At 39.7% G+C, this 16611-nt stretch overlaps 1 protein-coding gene across 1 annotated transcript in view; it reads left to right on the top strand.

Moving 5' to 3' along the window:
- Positions 1 to 7615: 7615 nt before the first annotated feature.
- Positions 7616 to 16611, top strand: part of LOC145537485 (hexokinase HKDC1) — a 54127-nt gene continuing 45131 nt past the window's right edge. The window contains exon 1 of the mRNA XM_081568166.1: positions 7616 to 7725. The gene's annotated coding sequence lies outside the window, so the exon portion shown is untranslated. The remainder of the gene's footprint in view (positions 7726 to 16611) is intronic.

The following is a 16611-nucleotide window of genomic DNA, read 5'->3' as shown; positions in this document are numbered from 1 at the left end:
TATGCATTTACTGCCTGCTCTGGTATTGTGGCTATCTTTTACTGTGTTTTTTGGCTAAGAAAAATGAACTCTTAAAGATAACTAAACTATTTGTTTCATGTCTTAGAGGTTTATTCAAAACTTTATTTAATGGCCATTTGTAGTATAGCACTAAGACAATGCATTCTGAGGAACTCTGCATGGGGATAAAATCAGCATGGTGAATTGTTTTGACCAGTTTCCCTACACCTTTGTGAGGATGTCACAGGTGGAATTCTTTGGCAAACATTGCTGTCTGTTGTACCCACATACCAGAGGCTCTTCTGTGTCCTGGAAATACATAATAAATGAAACAGATAATATCCATGCCCTCGTGGAGATTATATTTGGTATGGTGACAGATAAGAGTAAGTTAACAAATAAACAATGTCAGCTCTATGAGGGCAAATATTGTTGTCTGTATAGTTCACAGCTATATGTATGGTTCCTAGAATAGAGGAGAAGCACAAATGAATGTGAAATTTGTAGGTGTGATTTCAGAGATAAATGCTAGAAAGTAGTAGAATAAGGAAAGAAAATGGTAGTAGTTGGTGGGCTATTTCACGTGGAATGAGGGGTCTTCTCATGTCCAAAGGCCAGTCTGATGCATAGTGGCCTTCGCTTGTCCAGTAGTGTTTTAAGCTTTGGTTGGAGACACAGCTAATAGGAGCTTAAAGACATAGGCTTTGGGGTTGGACAGATCGTGGTTTAGCTTCTGTCATCACTACCAGCTCAGTGACCTTGCCCTCTCTATGGCTTGATCCCTACATTCAAAAAAGATGGATAGTAATGCCTACTTAGAGTTGTTTGGGAGGTTAAATGGCATCTCATGACATTTAAGTCCTGGTATACAGGAAATGTTTCATAAAGGAACCTGAAAGTTTGAGTTCATTCTGGGCTGTGAATTGAGTTCTTAGGTCATTGGAAGAACTTATTTCTTGAGCAGCTGCTAAGTTGAGGCTGATTACAGCCTGGGGATTAAAGTGATTTGGTTGCATTTGGGTCAAGGAATAGCCAAGTTTACAGTTAGTCATCTCTCTCTGACTTTTCCTTCTATAGTTCAGAGTTCAGATGGTATTTAATTGAGATAGCAATCTTTATTCTTCTAACCTTTGCCTTCGTAGAAATAAAGGCTGAGCAAGTGGCACTGACTATCTTTCTCTCTTACTTGTGTATAATCAGTAGTGAAATGCCTGGAAGGGCATATTTCTTTTAATATTTTGTGTTTGAGCAACTTTAACTTATAGAACTTGCTTTCCACTGTGACTTACATCGTAGCAGACATAGCCATTCTTGCCCAGGTGGTGTCAAGAAATACCTGTGAACTGAATTGGATAATGGATTCGGTTTCATATTTAAGTGAGGATATACATCACTTGGGCTTCCCAGGTGTTGCTAGTGGTAGAGAACCTGCCTGCCAATGCAGAAGACATAAGAGACGTGGGTTCGATCCTTGGGTCGGGAAGATCCCATGGAGGAGGGCATGGCAACCCACTGCAGTATTGCTTGGAGAATCCCATGGACAGAGGAGCCTGGAGGACTACAGTCCATGGGGTCGCAAAGAGTCAGACACGACTGCACACGCATGCACGCGTACATCACTTAAGAATGTTATTAATTCTCCCACTTTCTCCAGTTTGGAAGCCAGAATTGTTAAGTCAGAGAAGATGCTTTAGGCAAGACACTTGCAAACTCAGGCAAGTTAGTGAAGCCTCAGATAAGAGGGGTTGGGGGGCAGTGGTGCTGTAAGCTGCTTGAACATTGAGCTAAAGTATATTTATAAGTACTAGTGATAGTTTACTTTTCATCTTTCCTGTCTGTGGGGGAGGAAGAGCTCTGTGGTTAGGCAGAATAAGATTAAAGAAAGGTGAAATCAGATGAAACAAGGAAAAATATAATTGGAGTGGTCCTAATTAATTCTCTGCAGTGTGTTTAAAATTGTCACTGTGAAAACAAATCTTCCTTCTCTGCTACAAGTTGGCCATGTCACTTTCTTTGTGGCCTTATGGGCAAGCTAAGTTCAAGGCATACTTTTCACTAAGGTCATGTTTTCAGTCTTTCCAAAACACAACTTTTTTTTGTTCTTGAAGTTTTCTAACAGGTTTTGAAACACTTGTCTGAAAACCCTCCTTGGACTATTGTGGATTCAGCTCAACATCAGCACTGAATATGGACTGAGGCTTAGATACTGACTTCAGTTCTATCTGTATAGATCTAGGTAACTTAGTAAAATGTGGTTAACACATAACTGGTTAACAATAATAACCAATGACTTGTAATGCATTGTACATTGTGTTTATGGACAACTGTGAATCTACAAAATGGAACTGAGTCTTTTGAACAATGACTTCTTGTGAATCACAAAGCTATCATCAGGAACCACCGAAGATTCTTAACACCTCGAAATTGGGAGTCTGTAATGATGTAGTCATTCTTTGTCCAATTTGAAACAAACCTGTGAGGATATAATGAAAAGTTGTGGTTTAAAAAGAGAAGAAAATGGATAAGTGAATTAGGCTATTTCCTTTCTGTATTTCAAAGGTTATAAAATACACTTGAACAGAGATAGCAATGTTTATAAACATCCTTCTGAATTAGCACTATTATCTAAAAGCCTGTCTTTCAATGTAGTAGGACACTTCCACACAGAGGTGATAAGCGATAGTTGTCTTTATGGGCAAAAAGATTCCAGAGACAGGAAAAAAAGCTTTGCAAATAGGATCAGGCTTTGATGATTGAATTTAAGAAGTTACTTTTGGCAAATTTGGGTTGAAGAGGCTATTTTGAAGTCCTTTAAGGCTACACTCTTAGAATCTGCCCAGAGACTCAATATCAAGCGCTCTGTAAGCAGTCCAGGCCCTTGAAAAGCCGCTGGAGCTTATAGAGGCTTGGTAAAGGCTTGTAACCTCGGTGACTACTTTGAACTGCTATTTGACACACCTGTAAAGTGCAGTGAAACATAATTTCCTGCTGGGAAATCGCTTTTTTCTCAAGTGCTTGTAATTCAATTGAGATCATATATATTTTTTAAAGTCCCTTAAATAGTTTGTAATGTTCACAAATTGCCTTTTTCTTTCCTCTTAACAGCTACATTTTCATGTTCTTAGCATGTTCATCTCTCACTGTTATTCTTTAAAAATTGATAAATAGATGTTGATCACATGTATTTAAAAGTACTATATAATAGAAATTCAAAACAAAGCTCCCTTGGAAGTAAGAACTTTCCCCGAAGTCACACTTGTGTACATTAACTTACCTCTAGCTATACACATAAGCCAAGTAAGCTTAAGCCACTTTTTCAATCAGTTCAATTCAGTTCAGTTCAGTTGCTCAGTTGTGCCTGACTCTTTGCAACCCCATGAATTGCAGCACCCCAGGCCTCCCTGTCCATCACCAATTCCCGGAGTTTACCCAAACTCATGTCCATCGAGTCGGTGATGCCATCCAACCATCTCATCCTCTGTTGTCCCCTTCTCCTCATGCCCCCAATCCTTCCCAGCATCAGGGTCTTTTCCAATGAGTCAACTCTTCGCATGAGGTGGCCAAAATATTGGAGTTTCAGCTTCAGCATCAGTCCTTCCAATGAACACCCAGGACTGATCTCCTTTAGGATGGACTGGTTGGATCTCCTTGCAGTCCAAGGGACTCTCAAGAGTCTTCTCCAACACCACAGTTCAAAAGCATCAATTCTTCGGCACTCAGCCTTCTTCACAGTCCAACTCTCACATCCATACATGACCACTTGAAAAACCATAGCCTTGACTAGATGGACCTTTGTTAACAAAGTAATGTCTCTGCTTTTTAATATGCTATCTAGGTTGGTCATAACTTTCCTTCCAAGGAGTAAGCTTCTTTTAATTTCATGGCTGCAATCACCATCTGCAGTGATTTTGGAGCTCCCCAAAATAAAGTCTCCCACTGTTTCCACTGTTTCCCCATCTATTTGCCATGAAGTGATGGGACCAGATGCCATGATCTTAGTTTTCTGAATGTTGAGCTTTAAGCCAACTTTTTCACTCTCCTCTTTCACCTTCATCAAGAGGCTCTTTAGTTCTTCTTCACTTTCTACCATAAGGGTGGTGTCACCTGCATATCTGAGGTTACTGATATTTCTCCCAGCAATCTTGATTCCAGCTTGTGCTTCATCCAGCCCAGCATTTCTCATGATGTGCTCTGCATATATAAGTTAAATAAGCAGGGTGACAATATACAGCCTTGACGTACCCCTTTTCTTATTTGGAACCAGTCTGTTGTTCCATGTCCAGATCTAACTGTTGCTTCCTGACCTGCATACAGGTTTCTCAAGAGGCAGGTCAGGTGGTCTGGTATTCTCATCTCTTTCAGAATTTTCCAGAGTTTATTGTGATCCATACAGTCAAAGGCTTTGTCATAGTCAATAAAGCAGAAATATATGTTTTTCTGGAACTCTCCTGCTTTTTCGATGATCCAGCGGATATTGGCAATTTGATCTCTGGTTCCTCTGCCTTTTCTAAAACCAGCTTGAACATCTGGAAGTTCACGGTTCATGTATTGCTGAAGCCTGGCTTGGAGAATTTTGAGCATTACTTTACTAGCGTGTGAGATGAGTGCAATTGTGCAGTAGTTTGAGCATTCTTTGGCATTGCCTTTCTTTGGGATTGGGATGAAAACTGACCTTTTCCAGTCCTGTGGCCACTGCTGAGTTTTCCAAATTTGCTGGCATATTGAGTAAATCACTTTCACAGCATCATCTTTGAGGATTTGAAATAGCTCAACTGGAATTCCATCACCTCCACTAGCTTTGTTCGTAGTGATGCTTTCTAAGGCCCATTTGACTTCACATTCCAGGGTGTCTGGCTCTAGGTGAGTGATCACAGCATCATGATTATCTGGGTTGTGAATATCTTTTATGTACAGTTCTTCTGTGTATTCTACATATAAGCAATATCATATGATATTTGATATTTTGGCTGGCTTCACTTAGTATGATAATCTCTAGGTCCATCATGTTGCTTCAAATGGCATTATTTCATTCTTTTTTATGGCTCAGTAATATTCTAATGTGTATATTTACCATATCCTCTTTAATCTATTCATTTGTTAGTGGACACTTAGGTTGCTTCCATGTCTTGACTGTTGTAAATAGTGCTGCAGTAAACATTGGGGTGCATGGTATCTTTTCAAATTATGGTTTTCTACAGATATGTGCCCAGGAGTGGGATCCTTGGATCCTATGGTAATTTTTTTTTTTTTTTTAGTGTTTTAAGGAACCTCCAACTGTTCTCCATAGTGACTATACCAATTTATTTTCTTACCAACAGTGTAGGAGGGTTTCTTTGAGAATACTGGTGTTCTGACAGTCCCGAGTCCTTAGACAGGAGGTGCGTTCAGCACTGGCCTTTCCTTGGTGGCTGTCAGCCACGAGCAGAGTCTCTGTCTTGAGGTGATAGAAGAATAACCTCCCGTGATTTAGTCTCCTAAATTCTGCACAATGATTTAATTTCATCACCACCTGGTCCATATACTGTGACTTTTTATCCAATTATATATATAAATTCACATAAATTATTTCAGCTGAATTATCAGTTCTGACTCCTGCTATTTAATTTTTAGTAATATTAGAACTCATGTGTTTTCACATATTCTTTTAACTATAATTCTTGCCCTGATCTTGAAAGTTTTTAGCTTTCCTTGCTTATTTTCTAGGCTTCCCTGGTGGCTCAGTAGTAAGGAATCCACCTGCAATGCAGGAGACCTAGCTTTGATCCCTGAATCAGAAAGATCTCCTGGAGGAGGACATGGCAACCCACTCCAGTATTCTTGCCTGGAGAAGCCCATGGGCAGAGGAGCCCGGCAGGAACAGTCCATAGTGTCTCAAAGAGTTGGACACAACTGGAGCAACTGAGCATGCTTATTTTCTAGGGTAATGCTCTTCTTCCCTTACCAACTTAATAATACATCATATCTTGTATTGTTACAACAAAGTTTACAATGTATGGGTTTGTGTCTTATCCTTATTTCATTTGCAGACAGTCCTGGTACAGTATAGTATTTCTCAGAGACCATTATCTTACTAGCAGAATTTAAACTGCTCAAAGCTGGTTAATTAAGAGCTGTAAAATGTAACCAGAGAATATGAAAGCTTAATACTATCAAGAATAATTGGAAAATGTGTTAGAGTATATCTTTATTCTCCAAAGTTTTATTAGAATGTTCTCTAAAAATTCATATAAACTTTTTATCAGTTATGGCTCAAAGTTAAATTTCTCTTTTTGAGCTTAAAATTCTTGCTAGGAAAAAAGTACAGAATTTTTTTTGTGTGTGTCATGTAATTCCTCTCCCACTCCCTGCTCCTGCTCTTATTTTTGGTTATCATCTTGTTCTTGTTTCATGAATGCAATCAATATCTTTATTTCCCTAATAATATTATAGTTTTTGTCTTAAATTTTCTTGTTTCCTTTTTTCTTTCTTTATTGTGTGGTTTCTGCCTTTGTTGTTGGAAACTTCTCTTGAGTGTCTAGTAGTCTTTGGCTATGTTCCTATTTAAAAATGAATTACGCTAATAGGAAGCTCGGTTTACATGGGTAGGGCTTTTGGGTTTTGATGCCGGTTGATTGACTCATAAGCTGGCTTTTTTAAAAACTGAGGAATAATTGACACATGATATTGTTTAATTTTAAGGTATGCAGCATGTTGGTTTGGTACATTTATATATTGCAATATGATTATTTTCGAGTGTTAGCTAATACCTTTATCATGTCACATATTTATCACTTCTTTTTTATATTAAGTGTAGTTAAGATTTAGTCTCATAGTAACTTTAAACTTTATAACACAGTACTATTGGCTATAATCACTATGCTGTACCTTAGATCTCCAGAACTTATTTATCAACTAGTTACAAGTTTATACCTTTAACATCTCCCCAGTTCCCCCATCCCCAGCACCTGATAACTGCCATTCTACTCTGTTTTTTACAAGTTCAAGTTTTAAAGATTGCATATATAAGTGAGATCATAAAGTATTTGTCCTCTGTCTGACTTATCTCACTTTGTATAATGTCTTTAAAGTCCATCTAGGGAGTTCCCTGGTGGTTCAGTGGTTAAGACTTGGTGATTTCATGGCTGTGGCCCCAGGTTCAATCCCTGGCCAGGGAATTAAGATCCCGCAAGCTGCACAACATGGCCTAAACAAATAAATAAAAGTCCATCTTCAGTGTCCCAAATCTTTCTCATGGCCATATAATATTCCGTTGTGTAAATATACCACATCTTCTTTATACTTTCAACTGCTGATCGACACGTAGGTTGTTTTCATATCTTGGCTACTGTGAATAAAGATACAATGAACTGGGTATGCAGATATGCTTTCGAGAGACTGATTTCAATACCTTGGATGTATACCAAGGAATGGGATTGTTTTTTAGTTTTTTGAGAAACTGCCAAAACAGTTTTATAATGGTTGTCTCAATTCATAATCCCACCAACCATGCACAAGGGTCTCCTTTTTTACGTATCTTCACCAATGTTGTTATCTCTTGTCATTTTCAAAAAACCATCCTGATAGGTGTGAGATGAAATCTCACTGCGGTTTTGGTTTGTGTATCCCTGATGAGCAGCAGCTGTGCGACGGCACAGGAGCGGCCGAGAGGAGCTACCCCACGTCCAAGGAAAGGAGCAGTGGCTGTGCTTTGCTGGAGCAGCCATGAAGAGATACCCCACATCCAAGGTAAGAGAAACCCAAGTTAGACGGTAGGCACTGAGAGAGGGCATCAGAGGGCAGACAGACTGAAACCACAATCACAGACAACTAGCCAATCTGATCACACGGACCACAGCTTGTCTATCTCAATGAAACTAAGCCATGCTGTGTGGGGCCACCCAAGACGGATGGGTCATGGTAGAGGTCTGACAGAGTGTGGTCCACTGGAGAAGGGCATGGCAAACCACTTCAGTATTCTTGCCTTGAGAACCCCATGAACAGTATGAAATGGCAAAAAGATAGGACACTGAAAGATGAACTCCCCAGGTCAGTAGGTGCCCAATATGCTAATGGAGATCAGTGGAGAAGTAACTCCAGAAAGAATGAAGGGATGGAGCCAAAGCAAAAACAACATCCAGTTGTGAATGTGACTGGTGATAGAAGTAAGGTCCGATGCCGTAAAGAACAATATTGTATAGGAACCTGGAATGTTAGGTCCATGAATCAGGGCAAATTGGAAGTAGTCAAACAGGAGATGGCAAGAGTGAACGTCGACATTCTAGGAATCAGCGAACTAAGATGGACTGGAATGGGTGAATTTAACTCAGATGACCATTATATCTACTACTGTGGGCAGGAATCCCTTAGAAGAAATGGAGTAGCCATCATAGTCAACAAAAGAGTCCGAAATGCAGTACTTGGATGCAATCTCAAAAACGACAGAATGGCCTCTGTTCATTTCCAAGGCAAACCATTCAATATCACAGTAATCCAAGTCTATGCCCTGACCAGTAACGCTGAAGAAGCTGAAGTTGAATGGTTCTGTGAAGACCTACAAGACCTTTTAGAACTAACACCCCCAAAAGATGTACTTTTCATTATAGGGGACTGGATAGGAAGTCAAGAGCTACCTGGAGTAACAGGCAAATTTGGCCTTGGAGTACAGAATGAAGCAGGGCAAAAGTTAATAGAGTTTTGCCAAGAGAACACAAAGGTCATAGCAAACACCCTCTTCCAACAACATAAGAGAAGACTCTACATGTGGACATCACCAGATGGTCAACACCAAAATCAAATTGATTGTATTCTTTGCAGCCAAAGATGGAGAAGCTCTATACAGTCAGCAAAAACAAGACCAGAAGCTGACTGTGGCTCAGATCATGAACTCCTTATTGCCAAATTCAGACTAAAATTGAAGAAAGTGGGGAAAACCACTAGACCATTCAGGTATGACCTAAATCAAATCCCTTATGATTATACAGTGGAAGTGAGAAATAGACTTACGGGACTAGATCTGATAGACACAGTGCCTGATGAACTATGGATGGAGGTTCATGACATTGTAGAGGAGACAGGAATCAAGACCATCCCCAAGAAAAAGAAATGCAAAAAAGGAACATGGCTGTCTGAGGAGGCCTTACAAATAGCTGGGAAAAGAAGAGAAGTGAAAAGCAAAGGAGAAAAGGAAAGATATTCCCGTTTGAAAGCAGAGTTCCAAAGAATAGCAAAGAGAGATAAGAAAGCCTTCCTCAGTGATCAATGCAAAGAAATAGAGGAAAACAACAGAATGGGAAAGACTAGAGATCTCTTCAAGAAAATTAGAGCTACCAAGGGAACATTTCATGCAAAGATGGGCTCGATAAAGAACAGAAATGGTATGGACTAACAGAAGCAGAAGATATTAAGAAGAGGTGGCAAGAATACACAGAAGAACTATACAAAAAAGATATTCATGACCCAGATAATCACAATGGTGTGATCACTCACCTAGAGCCAGACATCCTGGAATGTGGGCTTCCTAAGTCAAGTGGGCCTTAGGAAGTATCACTACAAACAAAGCTAGTGGAGGTGATGGAATTCCAGTTGAGCTATTTCAAATCCTGACAGATGATGCTGTGAAAGTGCTGCACTCGATATGCCAGCAAATTTGGAAAACTCAGCAATGGCCACAGGACTGGAAAAGGTCAGATTTCATCCCAATTCCAAAGAAAGGCAATGCCAAAGAATGCTCAAACTACCACACAATTGCAGTCATCTCACACTCTAGTAAAGTAATGCTCAAGATTCTCCAAGCCAGGCTTCAGCAATACGTGAACCGTGAACTTCCAGATGTTCAAGCTGGTTTTAGAAAAGGCAGAGGAACCAGAGATCAAATTGCCAACATCCGCTGGATCATCGAAAAAGCAAGAGAGTTCCAGAAAAACATCTATTTCTGCTTTATTGACTATGCCAAAGCCTTTGACTGTGTGGATCACAATAAACTGTGGAAAATTTTGAAAGAAATGGGAATACCAGACCACCTGACCTGCCTCTTGAGAAACCTGTATGCAGGTCAGGAAGCAACAGTTAGAACTGGACATGGAACAACAGACTGGTTCCAAATAGGAAAAGGGGTACGTCAAGGCTGTATATTATCACCCTGCTTATTTAACTTCTATGCAGAGTACATCATGAGAAACACTGGGCTGGATGAAGCACAAGCTGGAATCAAGATTGCCGGGAGAAATATCAGTAACCTCAGATATGCAGATGACACCATCCTTATGGCAGAAAGTGAAGAACTAAAGAGCCTCTTGATGAAAGCAAAAGAGGAGAGTGAAAAAGTTGGCTTAAAGCTCAACATTCAGAAAACTAAGATCATGGTATCCGGTCCCATCACTTCATGGCAAAGATAGGGAAACAGTGGAAACAGTGTCAGACTTTATTTTTTGGGGCTCCAAAATCACTGCAGATGGTGATTGCAGCCATGAAATTAAAAGACGTTTACTCCTTGGAAGGAAGGTTATGACCAACCTAGATAGCATGTTAAAAAGCAGAGACATTACTTTGTCAACAAAGGTCCATCTAGTCAAGGCTATGGTTTTTCCAGTGGTCATGTATGGATGTGAGAGTTGGACTATAAAGAAAGCTGAGCGCAGAAGAATTGATGCTTTTGAACTGTGGTGTTGGAGAAGACTCTTGAGAGTCCCTTAGACTGCAAGGAGATCCAGCCAGTCCATCCTAAAGGAAATCAGTCCTGAGTGTTCATAGAAGGACTGATGTTGAAGCTGAAACTCCAAAATTTTGGCCACCTAATGTGAAGAGCTGACTCATTTGAAAAGACCCTGATGTTGGGAAAGATTGAGGGCATGAGGAGAAGGGGACTACAGAGGATGAGATGGTTGGATGGCATCACCGACTCAATGGACATGGGTTTGGGTAAACTCTGGGAGTTTGTGATGGACAGTTAGGCCTGGCATGCTGCAGTTCATGGGGTCACAAAGAGTTGGACACAACTGAGCAACTGAACTGAACTGATGATTATTGATATTGACCATCTTTTCATAGATCTGTTGGACATTTGTATGTCTCCTTTTGAAAAATGCCTATTCAGGTTCTTTGCCCATCTTTTATTGGATTATTTTCTTTTTTTGCTGTTGAATTGCATGAGTTCTTTATATATTTTTGTTATTAGGCCTTTATCTGATAAATGGTTTATGAATATTTTCCCCCATTCTATAGGTTTCTTTTCAATTTATTGATTGTTTCCTTTGCTATTCAGAAGCTGTTTAGTATAATGTAGTCCTACTTGTTTATTTTAGTTTTTGTTTTCTGTGTTTTGGTGACTAATCTAGGAAATCACTACCTGGACCAATGTCAAAGATCTTTTCCCCTATGTTTTCCTCTGGGAGTTTTATGGCTTCAGGCATTGATTTTGAGTTAATTTTTGTGAATGGTATATGGTAAGTCTCCGGGGTATTTTTGTGGGGTCATGGAACTACTCCCCCGCAGATACTGAGGGATGACTCTACATGTATGATTCCAGAATTATTAAGTCATGCCCTTGGGAAAGTACCTTTATCAACCATAGTACTCACTCATTTCCAAAGTTACTCAGGTCAGTATCTTTTCTTCCCATCCCCTTCAGGGAGGCTACTTTTATACATTTGTAATAGTGTTGTTTTGTCATTCCCATTACACCCACGATCTCCTAAGTGTTCTCTCAGATTCACATGCATTAAATTCACTCTTCACACTATAAAGTTGTATGGATTTTGACAAATGTATTGTGTCATGTGCTTATGTTACAGCATCATACAGAATAGTTTCACTGCCCTAAAAACTTCCCAGCGCTCCACTTGCTCACTCCTCCTCTCCAGCCTCTTGCAACCACTGATCTGTTTACTATCTCTACTGTTTTGCCTTTTCCATATCTGAGGTCATTTAGTTTTTTTTTTATTTTTTTTTTTATTTTTTTTTTTATTTTATAAATTTATTTATTTTAGTTGGGGGCTAATTACTTTACAATATTGTAATAGTTTTTGCCATACATTGACATGAATCAGCCATGGGTTTACATGTGTTCCCCTTCCTGTACCCCTCATTTAGTTTTACCAGAAGAAAAACTGGATTCCCCAACTCTTCTCAATGGGGGAGGAAAGGGATATATACAGATAAATATTTGCTGGTGGAAATTGGAAATAAGTGGCTTGGGGTCTCACTGTTGATTTGAGGGTTTAACTTGATGGCCATATTTTCTGTCGTGCTTCACCCCCACCTTCCATGGTGCCTAATGGTCCCAGGCCCAGCGGTTGTTGGAGTCAGTCTCTCCAAAGAATAAACACCTGTTCTCCTCTAGGGGGTGGGATGCGATGGTCACTCATTGCTCTAGGCAGAGGAGCATACCTGGGACCTAACTGCCTTTTTATATACAGATTTAGCCAATCTCTTTTTTCCTATCCTCTTGCTTTCCTGAAGTATCAAGGCCTCCAGTTTCTGAGCAGTTCTAGAGTTACAGATGTCATTACTCATTTCTTGGTGGAATCACTCTCTGCAGGCACTTAGGTATCAGTGTTTCCCCTGCTAATCATCTCTGTCAGCTTTCTGTCTTCCAAAATCAGTTAAGTTCTCTTGTTTGTATGGATTTATGCCATGCTTATTTATTTTGCAAATACAGCTCTTAATGTATAGTTGTGATAAAAAATAATGTACAGTTGATTTCTTTTTTTTCTTTTTAAAAAATCAAATTTAGGTATGATTTATGTATATAATATGCACCTATTTTTTAAATTAATAAAAAAGAAAGAAATCAGCTGTACATTATTTTTATCACAACTGTACATAGAGCTGTATTATTTAATTAATTAATTATTTTTTTTAGAACTGTATTTAACATACATGCTCATTTCTTCATGAGTGTTCCCTGGATGCTCTTGGGTCAGGAATAAACCTGTAAAAAAAAATAAACTATCAGTAGTGTTCTTTTGAAACTTGCTGAAGTTAACATTTCAGCTTCATTTGTGGTTGCTCCCATGGAAACACCATAGTAACTGCAATTGCTGGCAGAGTTTGGAAGTTTCTGCATTGACTTTCTTTTATGGCTGTTTGCTCTTTCACACACTCTCTTTCTTATTCTTTGGCAGCAAGTGGAATACTAGCAGGTCAGACTGACTTATATTAGGGACATCTTAACTTTGTACATATTGTTAAAAAAAATTAAGGACAGAATTCAAGACCTGTTTTCTTTAGTAACAGGAATAAAATAATTATAAAATTACTAATTGCTTCTATAGTTCCAATAAGTGAAATGGGTAAATTTTAGTAGTTTTGGTTATGGAGTATTTTTTAGGTTTATTCAAATTATTTATTAACATTTATCATTGAGGTATAATTGATGCACAACATTATATACAAGTTTCATGTGTGCAACTAGTGAGTCACAATTTTTAAAAGGATACATTCCACTTGTAGTTATTATAAAATATTAGCTACATTCCCTGTGTTATACAATATATCCTTGTAGCTCATTTCTTTCTCTCTTTTTTTATAATGATTTCACTAGACCTTTATTATCCTTTACTGTTTTCTAGGATTCTCTGCCATAGAACTTTCACCTTAGACTTTTGTAAAAATTTGCATTTATGTCATACATAGCAGTTTGTACTTCTTACACCCCCTTACTCGTGTCTTGTCTCCCCCTTTCCTTCTCCCCTCAGATAATCACTAGTTTATCTTCCATACCTGTGAGTCTGTTTCCTTTTTGTTATATTCACTAATTTATATTTTGGATTTCATAAATAAGTAATATGGTTTGTAGTTATGTTTTACTGAATGTACTGAAAGGGCTGCATGTATTTTCTTATCCCAAGGGCTTAAATGGGATGAGATGAAATAGCGATTTTAAGAAGGGGTACATAGCTAGGTGTAGGCTTAAAGAGATGCTTTTAGCGTGCCCACTGTGGGATGCGTGGCTTCTCTTATGTGATCTCATTTACTTTTATTCTCCAAATGACCACTGAGGGAACTAGGAACACTTTACAGATACAAACTTGGACCCTTTGTCTTCAAACAGGGCAGAGCCAAACTGGGAACCCGGGGCCTGTGCACTTTCCACTGGGCCCATTTCCCTAGCTTGGGTTCTTTATTTCCCCTGTGCTTTGGTTCCAGGTTAGCAAGAGCCAGTGGAAGACAGTGGATAAGCATGGACCCTGAAGCCACACTGCCTGCATTTAAATATCTATTCCATGTACCACTTGGGCTCTGTGCCTATTTGTTTGTAAAATAGAAGAGAATGATAGTTGCTATGGGAATTAATATTGTAAAACACCCAGTAAATATTACACAAGTGTTTACTAAATAATAGGTTAATTCTGCTGGATTTCTTATCTTTCTGCTATGCTCAGTACTTAAAGGAAAGTAGATATTGTCTTTAGGTCTTCCCCTAAGGGCCAGCTCTATGGAAACAGAAGTGTGTATAGATGTCAGAGAGTTCCTTCTTACATGGAAGATTTGGGCCAGACAGATAATACATTTTAACTAAAAGGTTACTCGGTTTCCCTGGTGGCTCAGCCATGAAGAATCCACCTGCCAATGCAGGAGATGTGGGTTCAATTCCTGGGTCAGGAAGATCCCCTGGAGAAGGAAATGGCAACCCACTCCAGTATTCTTGTTTGGGAAATCCCATGGACAGAGGAGCCTGGCAGGTTAGTCCATGGGGTTGCAAAAGAGTCGAACGTGACTTAGCAACTGAACAAAAGGCAAAAAAAATTGTCATTTAGCTGGCCAACCCTCAAATGGTGTTCTTAAGCAAAATCTAAGTGCTTATAAGACTTGCATATCATTGAATAGCTACACAGAGCTTTTTTTTTTTTTTTTAATTTTGCTGTGGCATGTGGCATGCAAGATCTTAATTTTCTGACCAGAGATTGAACCTGTGCTCCCAGCAGAGGCAGTGTAGTGTCTTAACCACTGGACTGCCAGGGAAGTCTCCCACAGAGCTTTAATAAGGGTGAAAAATTCCAATGGTTGAACTGAAATAATCAAATGAAGGATGGCAAAATAATCTAATTATTTAGTCTATAAGTTGCAAGGGCTGAGCTAGATGAGTCCAAATACATATGATCTTTATGGTCATTAAGCTTCTTGATTTAGTTATCCAACTCAGACCTGGAATGTATGAATAGATGCTAATGTGCTTAGATTAAAAAATGGAATGATGCAACTGATGAATATCCTCTGGTGTCTTTTGCCTGATTAAAATTCCAGAGGCTGCCTATCTGGCACATAGAAGCAACCACAAGATTGCAGAGATCTTTGGTTATAGCTTTGTGTCCTTTTGTCCATGAGTCATCGTAACCCCTTATCCTCTTGTTGAATAGATCGATGACCTTGGTGCCACACTGCACCTCAGAGGTTACTTTTTAAATGAAGGAATTAGGACAATGCTGTTATCCCTCATGGGTAGGTGACCTGCCCAGGATGTTATCCTCATCCAGTGTAGACTCAGGGACAACATGATCTGTCTCAGGAAACCAACAATTCCACATGTAAAGTAGTGTCAACAAATGAAGATTAACCTTTGCTTGCTCGTAGGAATGACAACGGAGCTGAAAGAGTCTGAGGGGTAAACACACTGAAAAGGATAGTGTTTCCCAGTCTGAGAGAGGGTTTTATATCAATCTGAGAAAAGTATTTGAGTAATTGTAATCAAGCATCCTGGGCTCAGGCTAAACCTCTAGTGGCTCATCCACATGATGGATGGGTAGCGAGCATTGATTGGAGAATCAGTGCCTTCTGAAGAGGCAGCTGTTGAAGGTTCTCACCCTGGCAATTGTCTGGAAATTGTCTTGATTAATGAGATTATGCTGCTGAAAAGCAAACAAAACTGGCTGTTGAGCTGACCAGGAAACAGTGTTTTCCCTTTGTAGTGTAGAGCAGGTGCCTATGGGAGCAGACAAACACTGGGGTGCCCATCTGACCCTCATTAACATCAGTCAGTTGCTAATTTTAGGAAGTGTTTGGTTAGTGTTTGGGACGTTATGGTCAGAAATTTCCTTATTTAGCCATTTCCCCCAACTGGGAAATCCTGTTGTAGTGATGTCTTTATGTTTAGTTTTCCAAGTACTGTTGACCCTTGAACAACTCAGAGGTTAGGGGCACCAGACCTTCCATGCAGTCTAAAATTTAACAGTTAACAGCTGGCCCACCATGTATGTGGTTCCCCCGTATCTGCGATTCCACATCTGCAGTATTCAACCAGCCCTGGATCATGTACTACTGTAGTATTTACTGTTGAAAAAATACACATATAAGTGGAACCATGCAGTTCAAACCCTGTGTTATCAAGGGTCAACTGTAGTTGGAATTCTTGACAATAACCCAACAGAATGCTGCTGCTGCTGCTGCTAAGTCACTTCAGTTGTGTCCGCCTCTGTGCGACCCCATAGACGGCAGCCCACCAGGCTCCCCCTGGGATTCTCCAGGCAAGAATACTGGAGTGGGTTGCCATTTCCTTCTCCAGTGCATGAAAGGGAAAAGTGAAAGTGAAGTCGCTCAGTTGTGTCCGACTCTTAGCGACCCCATGGACTGTAGCCTACCAGGCTCCTCCGTCCATGGGATTTTCCAGGCAAGAGTACTGGAGTGGGTTGCCATTGC

The sequence above is a fragment of the Giraffa tippelskirchi genome, chromosome 2 (assembly GCF_054371585.1).
Source record: "Giraffa tippelskirchi isolate mGirTip1 chromosome 2, T2T-mGirTip1v1.2.pri, whole genome shotgun sequence".
NCBI classification, from domain to species: domain Eukaryota; kingdom Metazoa; phylum Chordata; class Mammalia; order Artiodactyla; family Giraffidae; genus Giraffa; species Giraffa tippelskirchi.
Note: the sequence above shows the minus strand (reverse complement) of the source record. Positions and strands in the feature narration are given on the sequence as shown.